Source organism: Lutra lutra, chromosome 7, assembly GCF_902655055.1.
Source record: "Lutra lutra chromosome 7, mLutLut1.2, whole genome shotgun sequence".
NCBI classification, from domain to species: domain Eukaryota; kingdom Metazoa; phylum Chordata; class Mammalia; order Carnivora; family Mustelidae; genus Lutra; species Lutra lutra.
In genome coordinates, this window is record NC_062284.1 from 43322807 (window position 1) to 43348801 (window position 25995).

The 25995-nt window shown below is 48.3% G+C and overlaps 1 protein-coding gene across 5 annotated transcripts in view; it reads left to right on the forward strand.

Annotated features, from left to right (window-relative positions):
- TLN2 (talin 2) overlaps positions 1–25995 on the forward strand; it is a 431106-nt gene that overhangs the window by 50672 nt on the left and 354439 nt on the right. For 4 of the 5 annotated variants that reach the window (XM_047736618.1, XM_047736620.1, XM_047736617.1 and 1 more), the window contains exon 2: positions 21731–21820. The exons of the other annotated variant lie outside the window; for it this stretch is intronic. The gene's annotated coding sequence lies outside the window, so the exon portion shown is untranslated. The remainder of the gene's footprint in view (positions 1–21730; positions 21821–25995) is intronic. 5 annotated transcript variants of the gene reach the window in all.

A 25995-nucleotide genomic window follows, 5' to 3' on the forward strand; every position in this document is an offset into this window, starting at 1 on the left:
ATAAAATACTGAATGCTGGGTATTAAATGGTACGGCAGTAAGAAAAATGGAGTGTCACAGAGCATTAGTTTTCAAGGCTTGAAATGAAGTGGCTTAACTTATCAAGAGAGGCCTTAGAGATCGACCACCTCTTAAAGGAGGGGCCCAGATGGACGGTGGGTGATGAGTGCGGGGGTGCCTGGTACTGTGGTTCCTCTTAAGGGGTCTAGGGAACTCTTACCTGTAACTGAATTCTTTGCTTCTGAAAGATGGTCTGCACCAGTTCAGTCCTGATGCTGACATCCTTTCCCCTCCTTGCTCCCTCCCCTGCCCGGAGCCTAGGGCCTGAAGGAGGTGCTTGATCAGCCAGAAGGAAGGTGAGCCGGCAGAAGGCAAGGGAGTTTAGAGATCACAGCACCTGGCTCTGTCAAGACTGGGCCAGTGCCGAGAGCCATGGGCCCCGGAGTGCCAAATTTTCTTTAAAAACAAAAACAATAGAACCTTGGCCAAAACCATGCATATAGAAAGGAAAAGAGAAGGTCAGAAAGTGGCTGTGTTTTCTCTGCTCAGCATTCACAATTAAGTGTGTGTTGTTCCATGATTTTCTGTCTTAATTTTCTTTAAATACCTTTCCCACCTTTGCTTCCTACTTATGGTTTCCTCTGTCCCGGTAGTAGAAAGCTTAGGGTTCCCTGTCAAGTTCTGCCACACAGTTAAATTGTATGCTGCTGCTCATAACCGTTTAGTGACCCCAGGTGCTTCTGTGGCTGGAACCCAAGTCCCCTTTTGAACTGTTGTCTTCCACTCTGTCAGGTAGAATCCCTGCTCTGGCCAGCCAGCTTCCCAGCTGACCTCCCAGTGTGTCCTGGGAGTCCTCTCAGCCTTCAGCTTTTACTCAGGAAAATCCCCCTGACTGGAAGGTTCCTCTCCTCACCAACCATGCTCTTCTCCTGAACACAAGATCCCACTCTTAGCTGGAGTGGAGGCAGGTGACCCTATCACTCAGGTGCACTGCAGCGGATGGAACAGGCCAGTTCAGAAGCTGATAGGATCCCAGTCACTGTGTACATGAGACAGGTTTCATGGTGAACTTGGGAGCCAGTCCAATTGGTATAGAAGTAACATAGATAGATCCCCACAGAATACATAGTTGGGAATTCAGCCTTTTTTCCACCTAACATTATTTTGTGAGTGTTCCCCTATATATTATGAAGTCTTCATGACCATTTTATCTTTTTAGGCTCAAATTTTGCTTCTCAGTATGTTAGATACGGTATGAGGATCCCTTCCTTTAGCATGGCCAGGGGTTCTTGCCAAACCTGATGACTGCTGAGCCCCATTACAGGCCAGGAATGGAATCAGGATGGGAATGGGAATCACTGGTACAATTCTGAGGCTCTTGAGATCAGAAAATCTCTGTTCAGAGTATCCTAACCATACCCTGAGCCTTTGGCACCCCAGCCTGCCTCTGCCGGATGAATGTGAGGGGTAATTGTGCCCCTTTAACTATATGGTCAGGCCAGAGACAGGGTGGGCAAGTAAGGGCCAAGGAGAATCTGGGTTCTTTTTTGCCTAAAGATTTTTTTTTTTAAAGATGTATTTATTTGATGCAGAGAAGGCAAGCACAAGCATGAGCAGGGGTAGCAGCAGAGGAAGAGGGGGAAGTAGGCTCCCCACTGAGCAGGGAGCCTGATGTGGGGCTCAATCCCAGGACTCCGGGACCATGACCTGAGCTGAAGGCAGACGCTTAACTGTCTAAGCCACCCAGGCGCCCCTTTCCTAAAGACTTAACTTACTCATTTGAGAGAGGGTGCACACGCAGGAGCTGGGGGGAGTGGCGGAGGGAGAGGAAGAGAGAGGAGCAGGCTCCCGACATAGCAGGGAGCCCTAGGCAGCACTGGATCCCAGGACCTGGAGATCCTGACCTGAGCCAAAGGCAGACTTTTAACCATCTGAGCCACCCAGGTGCCCAAGAATCTGGGTTCTTAAGAGGAATTGTCTACACAGTGCTGATAGCCGGTTCAGGGATTGATCAGTGCTGAGCCAGGGAACCTTGGCTGCTGCCTCCAGTTAGTCCTGGGGCCATTCAAAGGTTTGTGGGCTTCCACAACACTTACTGGCCCTGGACTTTGCTAGTGTTTTTGTTTCTACTTGTACATTGAGAACAATATATGAAGTTCTCAAATGTTGTGGGTTAGTGTGTCCCTCCCCTCCCCACCCCGCGCCAGGGCAGGTGACCAGCAACTTGAGGTCAGGTATCTATTTGACAGGATCCTTGGTCTGGGTCCTCCAGAGTCAGAGAGAGAGAGAGAGAGGGCACGCGCACGCGCGTGTGTGTGTTTGCGCGCGCGTGTGTGTGCATATGTGTGTTTTTGCACGTGTGCGCACCTGGAGTCACAGGGGAGCAAGTGCGGAAGAGCTCAGTCTTGGTGTCTGAGACATTGAACTTTTTTTTCTTTCCATTGTCCATCCTCCGTGGTTGTGCTTCTTTATTTGAAGGTCAGTTCTGGGTCCCGAGGCTTTGTCGCTTCTTTGTTTCCGTGTCAAAGGTGGTGTGGGGCTGTGAGCCTTAGCTCCGACCAGCCCCAGAGAACTCCCTGATGCCTGTGGAGAGGAGCCCTCTTGACCCTCTTGGGCTTTGTTCCTGGAAGGTTTCTAGAGAATGTTGAAGCCTGGGCCTAGGATGGTGACAGGTCCTAAGAACACACAGAGAAGGAAACGTGTGGACTGAGGGGTGCTTCTGCAGGACCCTTGGAGGCCTGGGTGGGTGGGACCAGGTGGCCACAAGAACTGGCCTTCCAGCAGCAAGTGAGCTCCTTCCTGGTCTCCTTCCTGGTCTTTTCATCTGTGCCTTGCTGATCTGTTTTCCTCGGAAACAGTAAGATTCTTAGCAGCAGATACTGTTCCATGAAGTTGGAGATGAATTAGATCAATGAGAGGGAAAAATCTAGCTGAACTGCAAATGGGAAGAAAATTGGCTAGTTGAAGAGAAAAAGGTGGTAAAATACACAACATAAAATTTGGCACTTGAGCCATGAAGTACATTCTCACGGTTGGGCACCCATCACTGCTCTCCCATCGGCCAGATTTTTCATTATCCCAAACTGAAACTCCGCACTGAGGACATGCTAACTCCTGATACCCCTGCCCCTCGGCCCCTGGCAGCCACCATTCTACTTTCTGTTGCTATGAATTTGTGTATTCTGTACCTCATTAAGAGGAATTAGAAAATATTTGTCCTTTTGTGTCTGGCTTTTGTCTTAAAGTTGACATTTTTCTTGGTATTTAAATAAGCCCTCTGAGTAAAGTAGAGGACAAGGGGCTTTTCTCTCCCATGAAGGCAGTCCTCTCCCTCCCTCTGCCTGTCCTTGTCCAGAGGGGCAAGGCCAGTGTTCTGCCTCAGCTAATCTGCTATGTGGAATGAGCTGACAGCTGGGGGCTCCCAAAATTTGCTTCCAGCTGTTCTCAGCCTTCAGTGTTTTCTCTAGAATGTTGAACTGAGGGTGCTGGATAAAGTACAGGCTTCCCGGTTGAATTTAAATCTCAGATAAACAGAAAACACACACACACACACACACACACACACACACATACACACACACCTCTCCCCTATATTGTGTGTGTGGGGGGCATACTTAGGAATTACTTGTGGCTTCTCTGCAACTGAAAATTAACTAGGTATCTTGTATTTTTATTGGCCAAAATCTGGGCAACCCAATAAACCCAAAGTAAAGTGGCTCATCAGTGAAAGGCCATATAGTTAGTTACAACGATCCCAGAAGATGTGTGGATTGGATGGCAGGTTGAGAGAGAAAGGTGATTTGGCTTGTGGTAGAATATAAACAACACTTGGACCCACAAGTTGTATTTTAAAGTAATTGCATAGACTTTCATCAGTTAGGTCTACAGATAGGTCAAAATATGATCTGTACATGGCAGGTGCCACAAGTCAGGGCCTTAATCTCAGGGCACTTACTCCTGTGCAGGTGCCAAGGACACCTGCTAGCATGGATCTAGAGTGTTTGAGGGGTCCCCCAGAGCCAAGCCGTGTGTCTGCCCCAGCCGTGGTGTCTCTTGTTGACTGATGGAGCCAGCTGTGGAGGGGTGGTTTTATGTAGTGTGAAAAATCGAAACTTGATGTTTAGTTTCCCTCTTGTCCCTTCCTGTTCAACAGCCAATGGTCCTCAGATTTATTCTTTCTGGGGTACTCTGATCCAGCCTTCCAAATGTGAATTCAACAAAAATACGACTGATGATGAGTGTTTGCCTTGAGTAAGTCAGGCTGACGCTGAATCATTCCTCCTCGGTTCTCTGTGTGGCTGTTTTCCCTTGCCCTCCCCCTTGGATTTGGGTTCCTGGGGCTGGCTGGCTTTTTTTCCCTCAGTGTTTTGGAGGAGGGAAAATAATAGTTTGCAGGGTTTGCAAACAGTGTGAGCCCTTCCTGTAGCTGCTGGTGGGTAGGTGGAGAAAATCAGGGTTTGGTTCTATTCGTCAGAGGCCAGGCCCAGCTGCAGATGGGGTCCCTGGTCCTTGGTGGCCTGTGAGAGAGCGGAGGGGGCCGCCTGCTGAAGAGGTCTCCTGAGGCTCCAAGGACATGGGTGTACCCGTTACTCTGTCCACAGCGAAGAGATAGACAATTTATTTTAGGGTTTTGAAGTCCTAGCAGTTTGTGGGTCATTTTTGCCTCTTTCTTCCCCAAGGGACTACATGATATTTAATGACTCAACCCTGATTGTACTGCAGACATTTCCTTTCCACTGAGGTCAGTTTCTAGAGCTGTCCTCAAGCAAACATTTGTGCAAGGGGGAGGAAGAAGCAAAAAAAAAGGGAAGCCTCTGGGACCTCAAATGTGGGCTTCAACTGCTGTCCCCAGGTACTGGGAAACCTTGACATTGTAATGGACAGTGCTGCCAGCTTCGAGGCTTACTGGAGGAAGCTGGTTGGCTGTGCTGATGCGCTGCTCCTTCTCTGGCCAGGTACCCCAGCAAGGACTTTGGGACCCAGCTGGGGGACACCTTCGTGGGCTATGGGATCATCCTTAGGTTTGGTTGTTAGGGGTGGGGCATCGGGCCAGGACCTCAGAGTGCATACTTCAAAAATTGGGTGCTGGCTATATACCACCACCTCTACTGGTCCCCTTCTGCCTTAACTCTGTAGGACTTGAGCTTGACCCTGGGAGGCCAGGGCTGGGGCAGCAGATGTGGTGTTCTGAGCACGGAGGTTCAGCTCCTTAGTTTGGCTCAGATCCTGGAAGGCTGTTTTCCTTTATTCAGCACTTCAGAGGAAGAGTAGCTCAGCGTAGCCTAGTAAGGACCGAACTCCTTGGGATATAGATCAGAGGAGATGGCTTGTAGAGCATTCTTCCTAAGGCCCTGCTTTCCTCTGACCATGTGGGATGGAGTTGGGGGAGGGGTGTGTGGGGAGAAGAGATAGATGCTAGCATCTTTTTTTTCCCCTCTCCCCACCCACCATTCCCTCCAGCCAGATTGATTTTCTGCTTCTGCTCTTCCTGAGGGGCTGACATTATCAGACGTGCTAGGGAAATCGTTGACATTGGGGTAATGTGTGGGCAGTTATGTCTGTTACTAAGCACAAAGAACTTGAGCAAAGAAGAGAGCAAATAATGGGTTTGAAAACAGGCATTTTTGCTGTTCTTCCTGGTGGGTCTGCTAAGCAAAGGGATGTGGCACCTGCTGAGGCAATAGGGGAGCATTGAGAAGCCTGAGTCTGCCTGCAGAAGCCTGTGATGAGAGGGGATGGGATGGGGAGACCAAATCCCCGCAATTGGCTGGTGAGGGAAGACTACCCAGCCTGGGCGTGAGGGGGGCCTGTGGAGCTCAGAGGGTTTCATGGAAGGGCAGCTCCGCTGAGCCTGGAGGGGTGTCTGATGTCAGGAAGCAGGGGAGGGCTTTCTGGGTGGCTGAGACTGAAGGAACAAGGACCAGAAGATGGGAGGGCACAGGCTGTTGAAAGACAGGGGCTGTGGGGACGCCTGGGTGGCTCAGTCATTGACTGCCAGCTTTCAGCTCAGGTCATGATCCCAGGGTCCTGGGATTGAGCCCCGCATCGGGCTCCCTTGCTGAGCGGGAAGCCTGCTTCTCCCTCTCCCACTCCCCCTGCTTGTGTTCGCTCTCTCGCTATCTCTCTCTGTCTCTGTTGAATACATAGAATCTTAAAAAAAAAGAAAGAAAAAGAAAAAAAAGAAAGGGGCTGTGAACTGATGAAGTAGGCTTCATTTTTTATTTTACTTTTATAACTTGACTAGTGCCAAGTTGGATCTTGGTTGGTCCCTTCAAATGAGATGAATGTCTAGGTCTTGTCCCTACTCTTCAGCCTCTACAGTTAGCACTGCACCAGAACCGCCGCCCGGAAGGCTCCAGCAACCCTTCTATGGCCAAATCTCACAGCTTGATCTCCAGCTGTCCTTCCCGTTTTGCTGTTCATGCTCCTTTTCCCTTAGCACCCTCTCCTTTTTGCCTCTAGAACACCTTCCTCCCGTGACCTGCCTTCCCCTGGGACCTTTCTTTCTTGGCCATCCCTTCTGTCTCCTGCATGTGTCCACGTGCTCCAGGCTTCTGTCCTCCAGGCCCACTTCCCTCCCTCCCCTACCCCATGTGCTGACAGTTTTATCCCACACTCAGGCCCACAGGGTCCTTGCTGGCTGCCTGTTCTTTGGCAAGCTGCCTTAGTGGTACCCGGGTTGCTAGCCCAGCTCCTGGTGGGGGTTAGGATTCTGCAGTTGTGAACCTCTGCAAGGCAAAGACCTAAAGATGATTCCGCAAACATTTAACAAAACGCCCTCTGGATACAAGCTTCAGGGGAGACCAAAGATCATCCAGTCGCTATCTGCCTCCCCTCCAGCCTTTTGTTTCCGAGCGCCTTCTCCCTTAAAAGCTCTGAATGAGCTCTAAATATCCAGGAAGGCTGACACCCTACTGTCCTTTGAGGTAACTTGAAGTTGACTACATTCTAGACCATCAGACTTCCGAGCCGGGAAACCCGAGGCCAGGAGCATCTGCGGGATTTCTAGAACCGCCGCGGGAGCAGCCTTGGCCATGCGGGAGGCAGATGTGCTCTCCAGTGGAGCCTCCCCACGGCTTAGAAGGCGGGGCCGGGCCCAGGGGACTTGAGTGTTCTCTGGGTCGGCGTCTTGCATAGGCGACTTTGAATTTGACACCCCTGTCACACAGCCAGTGCCTGGAAACCCTGAAACTATTCCTGGTATTCATAATTCACATTGGGTAGGCTTTGGTATTTATAGCACTCCCCAAGACAAGTTACTGCCAGAGGGGGCAGTGACACTTATCAGGTGTAGCGTAGGAGACACAGGGCTGAAGACATGCTTTTTCAGGCTAATTTTAGATTCCCGGTGGATGGGGATGGGAATGAGGGCTTATCACATAGTATGCTTTCAGAGGCTCCCATCACTCTGGGAGACTGGAAGTATGGATATCTGTGGCCATTTCTGTGCTTAGGGCTTGCGGCCCTCTGTGTTTGTGCCTCCCAGCCCAGGTTCTCCCTAGCTCTGCTTTTTCTTGCTGCTTTGCTGTAGGGAAGCGTGCAGACAGGCCTTCTTGACAAGCTAGCATTAGGCCACAAGGCTGTGGGGTGTGGATTCAGAGTGGGAGAGGGTTAGCTGGTAGGACGTTATGCCTTACAAAGTGTTGAGCAACCTGTTTGTGCTGTTGAGCTTGCCTGTGCCCTGGAGTGAAAGGGGATCTCCTTGGAGTTTTCTGGAGATGTTTGAGGTGCCTGTTAAGGCAGAGACAGGTGACTGCAGGGGCACTGGGCCCCGTCTTCCTCGGGGGTCAGGCCTTGCTGGCTGAAAACCTCTTGAAATGAGCTGCCTCCCTGGGAGGGTGGCTCTGCGTGGGGAGAGTTCCTGCTGCGAACAGGATGTACCAGAATATGGAGGGACAGGAGGCTGCCTGGGGTGTGTTGGTGCTTTCTACCATCCCTCCCTCTCCCCGTTACAAAGCCCTAACAAGCTGAGGTCCTTGACAAAGGGGAGGTGTGTGGCAGTGTGACTGGGCAAGCAAGGGGTTGCTTGCACATCTGTGGGGACCAGCTACCAGGTAGAAGAGCCCAGGGATGGGTTGCCAAGTCCCGTTTTGCCTCGTTCGTTGCCTGCTATAGGTGGGCCTCTCATTTGTCATCTCCTGCCTTGAGCACCCAGGACAAATTGTCTGGGGTGGTTTTCTTTTTGTGGCTTGGGATGACTTGAGCTACCTGTGTGGTATAGTCATAGCTTGGAAGCAGGTCTTCCAGAAAGCTGGGGAAAACGAAAGAACCTTCCCTTAAGTGATGGTGATAGGACAGTCAGGTCTGATTCACTCTGCCTCACCACCAGTTGTTGGGCCTTGGCTTCCCCATCTTGGGATTTGGAGAGATTCAGAGGAGGCAACAATGGAGCCTTTATTGGCGGCCGGCTCCCGGAGCAGCCTGCTCTGGTTGTTGCTGGCATCGTCCCGAGCAAGGGCTTGCATAGGGATGGCGAGTGGGGACAAAGCTTGCTTTTATGCCCAGGCCTTTCTCCAGTTTCTCTGCGTGCTGAGGATCAGGCAGGGTCATCTGCCTGCCTCTCCCTGATTCCTTGAGATGGGTATTAGAAATGGTAAGTTTGCAGTCTTTCCCATTGGGAGTCCTTCTGTGCTTGGCATTTGTCCTCCTGAGTTGGTGTAGTGAGAAGGGACATGCTGATAGTCAAAAGGGATGTGTCCAGTTAGTTCTGGTTTTTCTGTACCATTTGTGGAATGTCTCTGAAACCCTGATGTGGGGTAGGGTTGTATATGAATAAGAAATGTGGGGTTGGGGGGGTGCGCCTGGGTGGCTCCGTTGGTTAAGCATCCAGCTCTTGGTTTTGGCTCACATCATAATCTTGGAATCCTGGGATCAAGCCCCATGTTGCACTCCATGCTCAATGGGGAGTCTGCTTGAGATTCTCCCTCTCCCTTTCTCCCCCCCACCCATGCATGTGTTCATTCTGTCTGCCTGTGTCTCTCTCTCTCAAATAAACCTTTCAAAAAAAATGTGGGGTTGATGCAGTGTTGAGTGGTCCTCTCTGGCATCCAGATCCGCTCAGCCTGGGGCATTTCTTCTTTCTTTCTCTATTCTCCACTCCTGCCCCCTCTCCCTGGTGACAGGGGATGTGATGGGAGGCCTTGGTTGTTAAACCACCATCCCAAGAGTCTGCTAACTCACGTGGTCAGCTGGCACAGCCACATCTGGCAAGCAGTGGGTCTGGTTTAAAAAAAAAAAAAAAAAGACCATTTAATTGCTCTTTCTACCTTACAGGGCAGAAAAATAAGAGGATACCAAAATATGAATGTGTGTTATTCAAAAAAGGTGAAGTATTTTTTAAATGGTAACTCTACCTTTCCGCTATTTCTCTGAGCCTTGCATGTCCTTTGAAATTGATTTACAACAGAGGGACATTAATTAGAGGTAGTTAGAAGCTCTGATGGGGATTGCGACGGACCCAGGAGTGGCTGGGTCAGCACAGGAGAGGGAAATACAGGTGTTGGCTAGATCCTCTCTGAGCATGTGAAGTAATTCACGGTCCAGGATGCTTTGCTTTGTAGAAGTCAGGAAGGAGGGCTGATGTGTTTCGGAAACAGATCACAGAGGGAGCACTGTAGAGTGTAGGTTCACAGAAGGAGAGGGCCAGGTGGCAGGCCCTGCCCTGAGGCTCTATGCTGTCCACAGTGGAGCCTGCCTTGGCTTCCATCTCCTGAGAGGCCTGTGGGAGGGCCAGTGGAGGTAAGCCACAGGGTTGGCTGGCGCTCCGTGGGTCAGGGGAGTCTGCTTTAGAATTCACCACTGCTGTTCACTTCCTGGTGTTGAGCCCTTAGCTCCCCTTCCTGGACCCTGGGGGAGGAGATTCCTAGCCTGGGGGTTTGCAGGCAGGGATGTTGGAGAGGATCCTACCTCAGGGAGGCAGGAAGTCTACTGTGTTTAGGAGGAGGGTGGGGTCGTGCTGTAGGTGATGGGGAGAGGAGCAGGAGGCAAAGGCCCTGAGCCGGGGGTGTGGCTGTGCTGGCTGGTCCAGGCCTCCCTTCTCGGACAGGAAAACCCTAAGCCAGCTTGGTGCAAGGCTTTGGTGGGAATGGGAACCACGTGGAGGCTGCAGGCCGGACTGCATCCTCGGATTTCTCTTTCCCTATTGCATTGCTTTGGGTCTCATCTTTAATTGAAATGCCCTTGTTGGGAAACGGAGCTCTGGTGAAAATCTATCCTGGCCACAGAGCAGCCACCCCCGTCGTCAGGAGGAGGATGTGGAAGGAGACACTAAAACAACTTGAGCCTCCCAAGAATTGCCTTTTTGTTGTACAGTTGGGCTGTTGGCGGTGGCCACAGGCCCTGTGGCTGGTTGGGAGGATTTATTCCCCTTCAGAACAGGGGTGCCTCCTGCCTCTCCCCCAGCCCCATGACTCTGGTAACCCTTTTCTGAACTTCCATTGATGTTTTTGTATCCTCTTTCCACCCGCCAGTGTTCATAGTGAGTGAAAAAGATGAAAGGCTCTGCTGTATTTAATAAACCACTGAAAACTGTCCCTCTTAGGGAGCAAGGCTGAAGCCACCCACTGACTTCCCCTCTCTCTGACCCTGCCTCTGGTGGCTGAGGGGTGATGAGGCGCTCCCTGGTGTTGCCCCCCAAATCCTCTCTTTGCTTCCACCCTCCTGCAAAACAAGTGACAGCTCTGTTTTCCAGATGTGGATGCTGAGAAGCAGTGCTGGTGAAGGACCGATCCTGTGAATAGAGGCGGTGGCCTTCCTGGCCCGGGGCCCATCCGGGCTTTTCCTGCTATTGGGCTCCATGCTTTGCTCTGCTCCAGCACCCCGTGCTTCTCCCGGCTGACACGCAGCACTTGGTTGCTGAACAAAAAGTGTTGGACTTTCCCAACACTTGTCTTTTGAGTTCTTAGAACAAATCTTCATTTCCTGATACTACTTTGCTTGTAAATGGGAAACCATATAGAAATTACAGTGAGCTTCGTGAAGAGTTTAGTCAATAGGAAGTTACCCTTTCATCCGTATTTTTCTCTATGTGATTGGACTGTATTTTAGTTCTGATTTGGAAGAATCTACTTGGGCTGCGAGTAAATAATTAGAAACTTGGAGTTGCAGTGGATCACTTTTATTCTTGTAGCAGCCAAATATCAAGCATTCTTGGAAGGTCTGATGAAATGCTCATTTTAAATGCAAATTCTTTGTGCAGTTAGAAGGAAAATGGAATCGTTCTGGCTCCCAGCATTCACTCAGCATTTTTGCCATTCCTTCTGATGGCTGAGGGGAGGGCTTGTGACTAAGTCCTTCAGCATATTTATTACGAATTCAGATTTGTGCTTGCTGAGAGGAAGCCTGGCTCTGGGACATTAACCCTCTGTTGCCATTGGTGGTGTTTGCACTGGTCTCCCCCTCCCCCTCCACAGTCTTTGGATTACCTCTCTGATTGGGTTTATGGATGATGGATGTACTAGGAAATTCGTGGTGACTGGTTGTTGTTTTTGTTTGAAGTGAATGAAATGTGTTATGAGACACTTTAGCTCCTAGGCTGTGTGCCTTTTAGCCTTAGAAGTTCAGCTTCCCTCTTGGTTCCTCTTTTGGATGTTTCCTCCCATTTTTTCCTTTAGCCCACTGCTCTGTCCCAGCTTGGGATCTAGAGAACCCTTGGACTTGTGCGTGATGGGGACAATAAGATTCCTTTGCAGTGTGTTGGGGTGGGTGGTTCCCTGTCTTGGACTGTCCGAGGAACACGTGCACAGTGGTGAACTCACAGAGGTAGTTAAAGATGTTAATCCTCTCCCCATGTCAGACGTGTTAAATTCCTCTTTCTGAAAGTGAGAAGTTTACTTGGAAAACAGTTCTGTGTTCTTTCGTTCTAGAGGCCATTCGGGAGCCTCTCCATTAATCTGGTTTCTTTCGTGGGAGACGTTTATTCAGCTAGAGCCAGGAGACAAGGTTTTGGGAATGGCAAGATGGTGGCATAGTTTTTCCATCCATAAAACAATGACTTGATTCTGAGTCTATCCCCTAAGCTGGGGTGGCAGGTGGATTTATGGTTGCCAAACATTATAAAAATGCAAAACCATATACATCATTGAGTGCAGTTGTACCCGTGTTATTCCTTCTAATTCTATTGCAAACCTGTCTCACTTTGTTGCGTACGCATTTTTGCAAAGCCGAATACAGAATTCGAGGGGCATCTGTGTGGCTCAGTGGGTTAAACCTCTGCCTTCGGCTCAGGTCATGATCTCAGGGTCCTGGATTGAGTCCCACATAGTGCTCTCTGCTCAGCAGGGAGACTGCTTCCCCCTCTCTCTCCGCCTGCTGCTCTACTTGTGATCTCTTTCTCTCTGTCAATTAATAAAATTTTTTTTAAGATTTTATTTATTTATTTATTTGACAGACAGAGATCACAAGTAGGCAGAGAGGCAGGCAGAGAAAGAGGAGGGGAAGCAGGCTCCCTGCTGAGCAGAGAGCCCGATGCAGGACTCAATCCCAGGACCCGGGGATCATGACCCAAGCGGAAGGCAGAGGCTTTAACCCACTGAGACACCCAGGCACCCCCAATTAATAAAATTTTTTAAAAAAGAATATAGAATTCAAAATAAAGTTGCCACATTGGTCCTTAGTTTGTTGACTGCAAAGAATCATTTTAGAGTTGGAAGGAGCTCCTCAGGTCCAGGAACTCTCTGCTTTTCATTTCTGTGACCTAAGGAGGTCATCAGGGACTTATTTGGTGGGTGGTGATAGAGAGAAACAAGTTGTTCTCAGCCTTAATTCTCCTCCCAGTGGAAGTGAGATAGGGCTGAGAGAACACTGGTGGGGAAGTGGCCCTGATTATAGGTGTTAGGGTAAGAGACCACTAGTAGCTCCAGGTTTGAACCGCTGTCCTGGAAGGCTTTGAGAAGTAATGGTTGAGTCTGTGGTAGAGGTTGCAAAATCTCTGAAGTGGGCCAACATTGTCATTAAATGACAATGAACCAGAGACCTAGAAATTCAGGTGCTATGTCCAGACCAGACAGCCCCCCAGAGGAAGAATTAGGACTTAGGACGTTGCCTGAGTGTTCTTCCTGCCTCTTGTATTTTAGTAAGGGCTCTGAGCCCCCATGCCATTGGCATTTGTGTTGGATGATTCTGTTGTGGAGGCTGCCTTGGGTGTCACAGGATGTTTAACACCATCCATGGTCTTGACCCTCTAGTTGCCATTAACCCACATCTCAACCGCACCTTCAGTTGTGACAGCTGAAAATGTCTCCAGACATTGACAAATATCTCCTGTTGGGGGAGGATTCTTCCCGGTTGACCACCATTGTTTCAGTTGTAGATGATGACCCTGAAAATTCATAAACAGAACTCTTAGATAGCTTGAACCCTATCCCCCCCCACTTTTTTTTTTTGTTTTGTTTTTGCTTTGAAATGTCAACTACACAGCTAAAATAGTGTTTACTAAAGCTCTTACAGTACATAAAACTGGCTCAAAGGCCATTTAGAAGAAAGCGATAAACACAGGCCTGAACTGAACTGTTGAGTCTGAACTGTTTTCCCTTGAGCAGATTTGATTGTGGTTTTCTCCTTAGAGTTTGGACACAGAGGACTTGTCTCCACTAAGCAGCTTGTACTTTTGTTTTTAGCTAATGGTTGTGCATAGAGACAAGGTGCGTAGTGACTAGGGGAGAAATCAAAATGCTCTGAAGGCAAAGGAGACTTGGGCAACCTGAAAATGGTGATGGATTGGTCTCCCATTTTTCAAACCTTAGGGTAAGTTTGGGAGAGAACACTTAACAACTTCAACTTCTGTAAATACAGAGCAGATGTGGGTGCAGAAATTGAAGGAGACCATGACTTTATGAATTCAGGAGTTGTTGTGAATCAGTGGATGTGAAGAGTAGAGCATCCATTAAGAGCCTGGAGACCCGGGTGCTGTACGTGGGCCTGCCTTCCACTCTTTTGGTCAGGTCACCAAATATTTGGCCAGTAGTTTCCTTAGTCTTAGAAGAAAGGGCAAGGTCAAGATTCCTGCTTGCTGGATGGGGGTGAAGTGCTGGGTGGTGAAGCAGGGTATATGAGACCACAGGATAAACCCAAGACTCTCACTGGAGCCCTGATTTTGCTCAGGAGATTTGGAAGACACAAGGTTACTTTTGAATGAAAGCCAGCATGCACCTATTGAATAAGTGCAAAATTTGCATGATCTGAATTTAAGCTAGAACATTGAACTCAGTAAATGAAGGCAATCTCATGCTTGCTAAGAATTTCTTCTCGATGCCAGGTGCTTCCCTCCCCCCGCCCCCACATTTTGTTGGAATTCTGGCAGAGTTTGCTAAGTCATGGGCCCAGGGTTTACCAAAATTATTTCTACATGTAAAATTTCTGGTGGGGAAAAAAAAAAATCCTTGGTTTAAGTGATCTAGGGTAGATTCTAGGGTAAGTTCACATGCTCAACAACAGAGAGGACATCAGGGGAAAAGGGATCACAATAATAAAGGTTGTCTAGCCTTTAAGAGTTCATGTACTTAAAAGTTTACCTTCCTTCCTTTCGGCTTCAGTGGGAGAGCTTTTGGCTTGTATTAGCTTGTAACCAACACTGAAAAGGGTATGGTTGTGCTGTTGTGGGACACTGGAGATTTAAACATGTTACCTGAGAGTTGACCTAATCTACAAAATGTGCCAGAGGAGATAAGCATGCTGCTGTAAATTTATTTGAAATGGCAACAATGGGGTTGGCCTTGGAGTCCAATGTTGAAAGTTAAAACTACCGCCTGGGGAAATTACCTAGCTGGGGAAATTTAGAAGAGTAAGACCATTTCATCTGTAAGACAGTCAGTTTTTGTTTCTGAAGTTATTTAATGGTACAAAGGAGTTGTTTTTGGGTGATGACGTTCATGACTCTTCATGACCGTACTTTGGAAATTAACGTCAAAGACTTCAGACTGTACCCACATTCCCATGCTGTCTGGTTTCTGGAGAGCAGTAAGGCGGATGCCTGGCAGACACCTAGGAATGAAGAACACCTACGAATGAAGGCAGCTGTTGAGCAAAACTGCTCCTGTAACCATTTGTCAACATACCTGATATGAGGCAACTTTACTGTATGACATAACAAAGATAATTTATAATGTCTTCATGAAGGCAGGAGTGGGTGGTAGTGAGGTTTTTGTCTTTTCTCAGCGTGTAATTGAAACAGAGCCTGGACCAAATGAGAAACATTTGTGTTTGGAAAAAGATTCCAGAGGCTTCTTGACTGGGGTCCTATATTGCTTCCTTATTTTCCTTGGAGCATGTAAGCAGACTTCTCATCTGGGATGAGCATTAACAACATGGCCATTTCTATCTGTTCATAAGCAAATGGATTTTAGGGCCAAGGGAATGGTGTAAATTCTAGACCCACAGGGCACACCCAATGAATCAGATGAAAAAGTGTGGAGGTTGATCTGTTTCAAGAAATCCGTGGCTACAGAGTGAATGTATAAATGTCGTTGCTTTAACAGGCTCCTTCCCCAGAAGCTGTGTCCTTCATAAAGGAAAGTGTGCCTGTGCATTCCAAAGTCGCATACTTTCTGAGTAGGTCCGGGAGGAACACAGGCTTTGGAGAGAAAGTGAGGTGTTTGGCCCTTGGGGAAATAGAGCCTGAATGGGGTGGACTGATGAGATTGAATACTTACGCTAGTGCAGGGTGTGTGTGTGTGTGTGTGTGTGTGTGTGTGTAAAACTCTTAAAAAACCAAAAGTAAGAACCAAAAAACCCCAAAACCTGTCCTTGTATTCGGGCTGTCAGTGTGCTTGGTTAGATTCTAAAATGGGCACCTTGAGAGCCACCCATAAGAACCCTCGAAACACGAAGTCATGGTCACTTCACAGGTAACGGAGTCCTCACCGTTGGCCAAGATTGATGTTGGATGCTGTGTCGGGCACAAAGGTAAAGGTGGTGGCTTCCTGGCCCGCCAGGATCTCTCAGGGAGGTGAAAGGCACCCAGAAGCTAACTCTCTGGTCTGAAGTGCCACAGTGAGACCAAAGGGTAAGGCATGTAAGGGAAAGAAAGACTCATTTTGATGGGGAGCATTAAAGGGGTTGTCTTAGGGCTGGTGGTGGAATGTGAGCTGGATTTTGGGGGAAGGTAGATTTATATCTGGTGATGCTGGTTGGGCTTTCCTAAAAGGAGTGGGACTTGGGCACAGACCCCAAAGTGGGTGAGTGAAGGCAGGAAGTGGTGGGGCGGAGAGAATCCCAGAACACTCTGGAGTCTGGTTTGTGGTTGGTGGAGGCAGGGTGTGTGTGTGTGTGTGTGTGTGTCTGTAGGAAGGGGCTGAGTCTGGAAATCAGGTAGGGATCTAACTGTGCAGAGCCTCCTGTCCCAAGATAAGAAATTTGAAATATACCCCTAATGTGTGGAGAACACACCCAGGGGAGAAGGGGGGAAGGAGGTAGAGAAGGCAGCATTGCAGGCAGGACAGAAAGGCACAGGGAAGAAGAAAATGAACACCTTTGAGTCAAAATTCGGGTCTTTCTGCTGTTGTCAGAGTGACAGATGGGGAAGCCAGGCTGCTTATACAGCCTGGGCCTTTGGGAAGACTGTTGATTTTTTTTTTTTTCTTTTTGTATCTTTATTACAGTTGTAAGTTTTCAAACGTGAATGTGGAATCACTGAGTTATGCTGTACTTGGAGGAGGTCCAGTCACACTCTTCTTCCTCCCCAAATTCTTAACTTATGTTAATTGTCTATGAAGTTCTCAGTCAAGAATCCTTCCTCCCCCTTCTCAGTGTTTGCTTGTTCTAGGCCTGCTGCGTACCCTGGGTAGGGTGCGAGGGATGCCTCCAGGAGAAGTCTTTGCTCTATAGGAGCTCCAGGCTGAGACAGGAGAGGAGAGAGGATTAGGATTCTAGAACAGTATGAAGAGCACGCTGGTGGGGATTTCCCAAAATGTCCACAGGGAATTACAGGAGAATGTATTGGGTGGGCACTGGTTGGGATGGGGCACAGGAGAAGACCCCCAGCTGTGGGAGATGATGCAGGTTGTGGCTTACTTAAAAAATATTTTCTACCTTCACTTGAGACCTAAAGTTGCCTTCCAATAGCCTTGTGTACGGCCAGTATTTCGGGCTTTTTTGGGGTCATTTTTATCCCCCAACTGCAACCCCAGCCCTAGTTCGGGGCAGAACACAGCCTGTTGTGTGTGGGAGTTAGTCAAGGGATCCTTAATCCTTCTGTGTCAAGTATTGCCTATGGAATAAAACTGTACTGGAATTACTCCGCTATTTTAAAAATGTATGTAGGAAATAGTGAGGTTGATTGAAAATTTATTTTAGAGCATTTTTGTCTTAATCTCGTATCTCCGAAGATACCAGAAGTATGGCTACTACTCTGTGTGTGTGTGTGTGGCAGGTGTGGGGGCATTTGCAGGGAAGACTCTTTAAAACCTTCTGCCCTTAAAAGGAACCACTGACTTCTCTGAGCACTTAGCGCAGTGCCTGTCATCTGGGTGTGTAATAAAAGGGGCAGACGTGAGGACTGCAGGAGCAGAGCCACATTCGTGCCTCCCACCCATCGCTTCAGGGCTGGGGGCCATCCCATCACCTAGGGCCTGCGGTGAGAGGCACCTGAGGCCTGGAGGTGTGGCCTTTTCCTGCCTGAGTCCTCCAAGGCATGTGGAAATCACTAGGAATGACACTTGAGCACAGGCCCATGCCCCAGAAATGCAGGGCTGTCATTGGAGGGTTTACTTTGAGTCCTGGCCTGGACCTTGGTGGAAAGGAACTAGCTGTTAGATGCAGTGACTAACGCCAGGGTCTTACTTCTCACCATGAGGGTCAGCCCCCTCCTTGGCTGAGGGGCCTTGTCTGCAGATTGTCTGGGGTAGACATCATAAAGCTACCTCTGGAATCCGTTCCCTGGTTGAGCTCTCCTCCCCCATGGGTCCCGTTGGGTGGAAACAGTGACTGTGCCTGTAAGTGAGCACTCTGAATTTGAGAAGGGTCCCATTTAGAGTCTCAGTGGGAAAGGGGCATGAGATCATTTGGTTCCCTTGTTGGTTGCTGAAACCCTTTGTCTTCCTGGAATTGGCAGGCCTTTACTTTTCCTGAACTCTTAGCAATGGTTTCCCTGGAAGCTATTGTTTTGAATTCATCAGAAGAATGTTGGGCTTGTGATGCATGTGCGTGCACTCGCATGTACACTCACACACACACACACACACACACACACACTCAAGCTGGCAGGGATGCACGCACACACAGACACACACACACACACACAGGAACGCCAGGCCTGTCTTGGATTCCAGAGATGGCAGGATGCCGTGGAATGTTTACTTCTAAAGAAAGTGACCTATTAAAGAGTGGGTTCTGTATTCCTACTTGGGCTTTTGCTTTTTTAAACCAGATTTGAGCAAGGAGAAGAGACTTTTCAGAGGAGGTGGGGGACAGCAGCACTTCCTTTTTAGGCACAGGCTACGCAGTGTCTACCCAGGGTATCCATCCAAGGGGTCCGAAAATGGTGACAATGTCGTTGAATGTCACAGTGGCCATGATTGGCTATTATAACCAAAAGATAAACGTGACACCTTTGTCTTTAAAAAAAAAAAAAAAAGAGGGCTTGTTTCTGAATTGCATGCGCTTCTTATTTGGCCAAGATGATATGGGTAAGTGTGTGCAAAGGGCTAGGAATTGAGACTCGATTGCTCATGTCTCCAGACACCTCACCTATTTTTTTGGTAAGCAGGTCACTTGACCACCCCCTGAATGAGCAGAATTCTCCCGAGGAAGGTCAAGTATTGATGAGGCACCCGAAGGAGAATACCGAAGCAACCCTGGCGTTTGTAGCCAGATGAAGAGGGGGAGGGGTCAGGTGTTCCTCCAAACTTGCTGCGGCCTCCGGGCCTTCACTGCCTTCTCAGCCGATCAGGAAGACTGAGCTGGTTCCTGGTAACAGAATGTGCCACAGGAATAGGCCGGCAGAGCCTGTAAGAGGAAAGACCACTGGGTTTGCAGAAACCCAACACTAGCTTTTCCCAGAGTGACAGGCAGCACCAGAGGTCAGCGTGGCCTCAGCCCCAGAGCACAGGACTGCCCCAGGGCGTGGACGTTTAAAAATGAAAATGTATTTATAGACAGTGCCCCTGGGGCCAGAATGTTCACTGTTCCTCTGTGGGCCCCACCCTTTGACAAACACAGACCTCATTCCACAGGCTTGCTGGTGTGTCTTAAATGGGGGCTAAGAGTCCTTGTCATTGACCTGACTCCCAACCCCCGCACCCCCGTAAAAGAAAAAAAAAACATTGCTTTGTGACCTATCCATAGAAGAGTGTATAAAGTGTCTAGGTACAGTGTGAAGAGGAAAATGAATGTCCGTGAAGCCTACAACCAGGTTAAGCCATCAGTGTTACAAATACAAAACAGGATTCCCCCTTGATCTCAGAGGTGACAAGTGTCTTAACTTTATGTTGGGACCAATACTGCCTTTCTTATTGTTAGTACCTATGTAGGCATTCCTACATAATGTGTATTTTTGTTCCCTGATGTTCATTTCATTCTGGGTTTCGAAAAATCACTGACCAAGTACAAACAGAGCTTTGGGAAGCTTCCTGCTGAAAGTGTTCGGCAAAGGATCCCCAGAGGCGCAGAGAGCTCTCATGCTGTTGTGAGCAGGTCTGACTTTTTCCACCAGAAATGCTACCAGAAGCCAATTTTCTCAGTTGTCCGTGCTCTGGTGTATCACTTTGTAAATGGGGTTGTCATTCACACCCCCATTTACAAAGGGGTCATAGGAAGTTCAGAGAGAACTAGAATAGGGGACTCCTTATAACGTTTCAATTCAGCAGGTGTCCTTAGCCAGACATACAGAGAGAAACTTCAGGTGGCTTTTGAACTCTTTCAAACTGCATGCATTCTATGCTTTTGGGTGAAAGCGTCCGTGATCCTTCCAGAGGACTTGGTGGACCCTCCTTCTCCATAAGGTTAAGAACTACGCAGCCGTCATGGTAGGTTGTGTTTTTTTTTTTGTTTTTTTTTTTTTTAATGAATGCTGGAACTGTGGAAGACTTGTTGAAATACGTTTGGTCTGCTGGTGTGTCTGCGTTGACTTTGTACGTCTGAGCGTGCCTGAGTGTTGAAAGGGAAATGAGCGGTAAGTTATACTGCGGATTGTCCAGGGTGGAATTCTTGACTGTCCCACGGGTGGCCCAGCAGGCTTTACATGTTCTCTGAAACCTGTATCTCCTTTTCTTGACCCAGAGTTAACTAACGAGAATGCCAGAATGGGGGGTGGAGTGTGGGTAGGGGCGGGATAGGGATGGTTGCTGTAGTTTCAAAACAAATGACCTCACTGCCAAAGTTCTATTTGATGCAAGAGAAACCCTAACCTTGGCCTTATAAATGATGGACCTTTGTGGAAACACATCCAAATACCCATTTAGTGAGGGTGGGGCACATGTGTCACTGTGACGTTCACTGCCTAGAAACAGAATACAGCTATTGTTAGGATGAACTTCCTAGTCACTTCCTTGAGAGATGTGGCAGTTTAAATCTATAATGAGGGACATTTGCTTCTTCAGAGTAGGGAGTGATGATGCTGTGTGTGACCTAACTTAACGTGAGGTTACTTTCCGCTTTATTCCAGCAATGTGTGGCAATTGTTGAGTTCCTTAGCTGCGGGACCCCTGAGCTTCATGTTCTTTTTATGGAGGAGGTGACGGCAGGACAGCAGAGTTCGGTGTGATATGCCCAGGGATGCCTTGACTTGTCGGGCTCAGCTGGAACTAAAACCCCAGGGAAGGAGCTATTTCCATGATTATGGCTTAAATATATAATTGGATGAAGATTAACTTAAAAACATAATGAGACTCCTTTCCTAGAGAATTAGCATTCTGAGCATCCATATCATTTGAACGAAATGACCGTTGACAACAGTCTTAGCCCGCCCATTTTGAAATGCCCTACTTAGTCTTGGAGCATTTCCTTGATGGATTCTGGCCTCTTGGATCTGTAAACCCTATGTCTGGAAAAGGAGCTTTTGTTCTGGTTCTGTGTTCCTTATAGTTCACAAATTGAGATTTTTTAGGTGTTAAGTTTTTTGTTTGTTTGTTTATAAGGTTTTTAAACTTCTCATACTCAAATGTGAACGATTTCCTTTTTCTTTTACATGTTGTTTTTGAAGAAAACCAGGAGTTTCACTTAGGCAGTTGAAGTCTTTGGGGATTGGGGGGTGGGGGAGAATTTAGGGGAAGGATTAAGATTTGGAAACGCAGGCTGCTCTGTCTTGTTTCATTGGTTAACAGCCAGATGGAATAAGAGTAACATTTAGAAACTGAGTTTTATTAAGGAAAGTAATTTACAGGTAAATTTAAGCTTTATAGACTTGATTCTGTGATTCCATTCCTGGTGTTACCATTACTTGCTGCTAATTTTGGGCAAGACAGCTCCTCTTGGTCATGATTTCTCTCCTCTGTAAAGACAGGATGGGTACAATGACCTCAAGGACACTATGCAGCCGGGGCCCCATGTTGGGTGGATCTGTCGAGGGGCTGCTCTGGGGCTGCTGGGGGTGGGGTGGTGCCCCTCCTGAGACTGAAGACAGACGGGTTGTCCCTTTGGGGGTACTGCACAGTGCCCAGAGACCACTTGCCTCGGAAGTGTTTTTCTGCCCACTTTCTCATGAGAGCCCCACCGGTGTCCTTCAGTGTTGGGAACACATCGTATACCCACTAACGTGGCCACCTGCGCTGACACATGTCATTCGTTTCCTCTTCGCCAGCGCGCTGCTGTAGGGTAACATCTGGGCTGGGTTCCTGGACCCTTGGCTGTCTTGCTGCCCACGAACTCCTGGATCAGCTTGTCACAAACAGTGAGTAACCTGCACGTTTCTACTTGGCATGCAACTATAGACCTGTGGAATTTGAGGGCTGGAGGGTTGTGGCCAGTAGTCCCACCGTCCTGCCAGCTCTCCCAGAGGGACTGCCTTTCTCACACCCAGCTCCAGGATCCTTGGAAATGGCAGCTGTGACCACAGATGTGACCTTTCTGCCCCTAGCAGCCATAAAGGGCACGAGGCCTTCCAAATCTGCATGCTTAGGGCTTCTCTGTTCTATCACCAGGGCCAAATACTGACTGTCCATCTTTACTAGCCCACAGGAACGGCCTCTTCATGGGGCAAATGCAGGTGCTGTGCTTCTGCCTGCCGTCCTGTTAGCCCACGTGTTCCTCCTCATCTATCCTGTCTTGTCCTCATGTTACCCTCCCTTTCAGAGAGACACCTTATCTGACTCCCTTAAAGATCCTCTTCCCCCCCTCCCCGACTCCTCCCCATATTCTGTCTCTTCATGTTTCTCTTACATCCTTGCCTGCATTTTGCTGTGCACTTAAAACAGGCTCGGTCTCTTGTTATCTGGTAGACGACCCGTTCATACTCAAATATTCTTCACGTGAATGAATGGATGTGCTATATGCCAGTGACTAAGGTAGGCACAGTGTGGGCAGTCATGGAACTTCCAGGAAGGAAGAGAATGAGCAAGTAAAAACTACACTGTCACAGTCACAGCCCTAACTGGGTGCATGATTTTGTTCTGAGTGCTCTAAAGCAGTGTGGACTGGGGGATCTGATTAAAAAGCTGGTCCTGACTGGGTAGGTCTGGGTGGGGCCTGGGAGTCTGCATTTCTAACAAGTTCCAAGTGGTGTCCGTGCTACCGTTGTGTGGATCGTGTTTGGAGAAGTAAGGTCTAAGGTTCTCAGAGCACAGGACATTTGCCTTTGAGTGTGACCTTTGGGGAACTGCTCCAGGGCTGTGTGTAGGGTGGTGGGGGGAGGTCTCAGAAATCCTGTTGATCTCCCGAGAAACCACCTGGACAGACCACTTGAGTAGTTAGTAGTTCCAACAGCCATTGAGGGAGTACTCACAGTGTACTAGGTGCTAGGCTAAGAGCCTGGCACACAGCCTTGTGTCTTAGCCCTCCCTCCAGCCTGTGAGGCGGATAGTCACCATTTCACCAAGGCTGGGATGAAGGAACTCGCCGCGTCACACAGCAGGTGCCTTTGGTGTCCGGCTTTCAGGCTGAGCTCTCCCTCCTCTGGCCTTTACCACCTGAATCCCCACTAAAAATGGGATTTTTACTGCTGGCAGCAAGATGGAGTTACTGATTATTTATTTTTTTTTTAAAGATTTTATTTATTTATTTGACAGAGAGAGAGATCACAAGTAGGCAGAGAGACAGGCAGAGAGAGAGAGGAAGCAGGCTCCCCGCTGAGCAGAGAGGCCCGATGCGGGACTCGATCCCAGAACCCTGAGATCATGACCTGAGCTGAAGGCAGAGGCTTAACCCACTGAGCCACCCAGGCACCCGGAGTTACTGATTACTAATGTTTTCTTCCATCTTTCCCACTCTCGTGCTCCTCGAGGATATGGCCTTTCCCTGTGCGTCAGTTTTAAAGGGTTCCTCTATAGGCAGTCCAGCCTCTTGAGTTAGGGGAGGAACTCTGTCAGTGTGGGGTGGGAACTGCCAGAGAGAGTTGTGTATTCACGCAGGAGGCCCACGTTTTGCGCCGCCTCTGCTAGCCTCAGCCAGCCTCCGTGGGCCAGTTCTCCGAGGGGACTGCTGGCTCCCGGTGATCCCCAGAGCTGGTGCTGCAACCTAGTCATCCAGAGCTCATGGCTGGAGGCAGGAGGTGAGGGGTCAGGCTGATCATTTCTTGGCCCCTGTGCAGGATTGCTGTATCAAAGACATCATGGGGCGCCTGGGTGGCTCAGTGGGTCGAGGCCGCTGCCTTCGGTTTGGGTCATGATCCCGGGGTCCTGGGATCCGGCCCTGCGCCAGGTTCTCTGCTTGGCGGGGAGCCTGCTTCTCCCTCTTTCTCTGCCTGCCTCTCTGCCTACTTGTGATCTCTGTCTGTCAAATAAATGGATAAAATCTTAAAAAACAAAAAACCAAAGACAATCATGAAATAACCTTTCTCTGCTCAGGATTGTTTTCTCTGTTCTGGGTCAGATTTGCAACTGTAGTGCGTTAGGGTTTCAAGGTTTTGGTGAGGCTCCTCTGTTTGGCCTTCTATTTTCTGGGTTTGTTTCCTCAACAGCAAAAGGAGGGCAGGGACTTTTCCTGGCACAGAGATTGGTTGTAGATATGATGCTCTTACAGTACGATGTACACAGCCCAGCTGCTCACTTGAGGCCTGGCTGAAGTGTCCTTTTCCACCTGTTTCTGGCTCCATTCCCTCCAGCCGAGCTCTTTCCTTTTGTTTGAGGCCAATTTCTTTGTAGAAATGAGTCCCTTGAGGACCGGGATTATGCTTCCTCCATCCTTGTATCCCGGGACCCAGCACTCAGCCTTGAGCCCCATAAACATGTGTTAAACGAACCCCACGAAGTCATTTCCTTCTTCCATTTGCTTATCTAAACTAACCTATCTGAAGAGCAAAGAATTAACGGGCACTGCTGATGGATCCCTGAGCAAACACTTAGTGGTAACTGTGGTCACACTGGTCTCTGGTAATTATAAGCCTTCGCAGGTAAACACGACGGTAGGCGTGTCCTTGGCTTTTGTGGACTTGAGAAGATCTCCTCTCTGGGGTCTGCAATTGTTTGTGATAATGGGAGAGAGCCAATGGGATGGAAGATGTTGGATAAGTGTCTTAAAGAACATTCTTTGCTTCAACAGGTTGGTTTTTTTTTTTTTTTTTAAGGTCTTTTTACTTGGCAAAGTTACAATAGCAATTTACAATCTGTTATTTTAAGAAAAGGAAGGGAAAGATGACTAAAAAGGGACCTGCTGATCCTTCGTATTGATAGGCCTCATATTGACGACCCCTGCCAAGGATTATAGCTTTCTGGGCCTGTGTTGAATGTCAGATTTGGGACTGGTCCCCCTCTTTGTACCAGACTGTACTTTTTTTTAAATCACAATGTGACAAATTTTAGGATGCTATGGGACAGAGAAACGGGTTTTTCCTCCCTTCAAATGTAGTGTTAAACACTACTCTGGTCCCTACTTGCTATCCTTCCTGCCTCTGCATCAGGACAAAATTCTGTCCATATCTGCCATTCAGAATGTCCCACCTGCAAAGCCAGCGTTGGTTACGGAGCTGTTGGGGTTGGGATTGGGCGTGGAGTGATTTTGCCTGCAGCAAACAGATTTTATTTTAGTACCAGTTTCTTACCTTGTCTGAAATTGGGGGTCCACGGTGACATCGGATCCCAATTCTTATTCTCATTTGGGACCCTCCGAGGCATGTTTCTTTTTACTAAAAAGGAAAGGCAGTGATTGCTGCTTAAAGGAATGAGGAGGAATGGAATCTGCCAGCTTTTACTTCTCCCTCCTTGCAGACAGAGCCCTTACTGGCTCAAACATACCAAATGACACTATTAAACCTCTTGGTTTACTGAGGGAAGAAAAAAATTTTTCAAGGTGGTATCAGGACTCCCCCTAAAGTCCTCATTGTGCCCTTTGTAAGGAAAGTGTTATTTGAACAAAATACAGTATAATGTTCCGCATAATACTTCAAAAAATAAATGTATCCTAGACATTAATTCCATGCTGATACAAGTGTATCCTGAATTTAACAACTGCAGATTTCTTAATTGTTAACATCTTTCCTTGTTAAAAAAAATTATATGTGACCTTTCACTTTCTGCTTGCTGGCCACGCTTCGTGCCCTCGGTCTCCCCATTTACCTACTTGATAATACTTCAATGAGTATTTGTTAAATAAATATCTTTAAAAAATTGACCTTTGAAGAGATGATTTAATTTGTATTTGTAACAAGGGTGTGAAGGCCCTCAGTAACACAGAATGTTGATGTTAAAAAAATTTTTGTCATTTTGAAAGCCAGATAAATACAAAAAGCCTTCCAAAATAGGGCCATGCCAGCTCTGGGAGTTCATAGGGCTTCAAACAAGGTCTCTAACCCGCTGGAGTTTACCAAGATGTCTCTGCTGGTTCTGCAGTTCAGCCTTCAAAGACTCCTTACGGGGAAACTCTGAGCTTGCCTGGTCCCCTCAGATGGCTCCTTTGCTCTGCCTCCCACCTGTT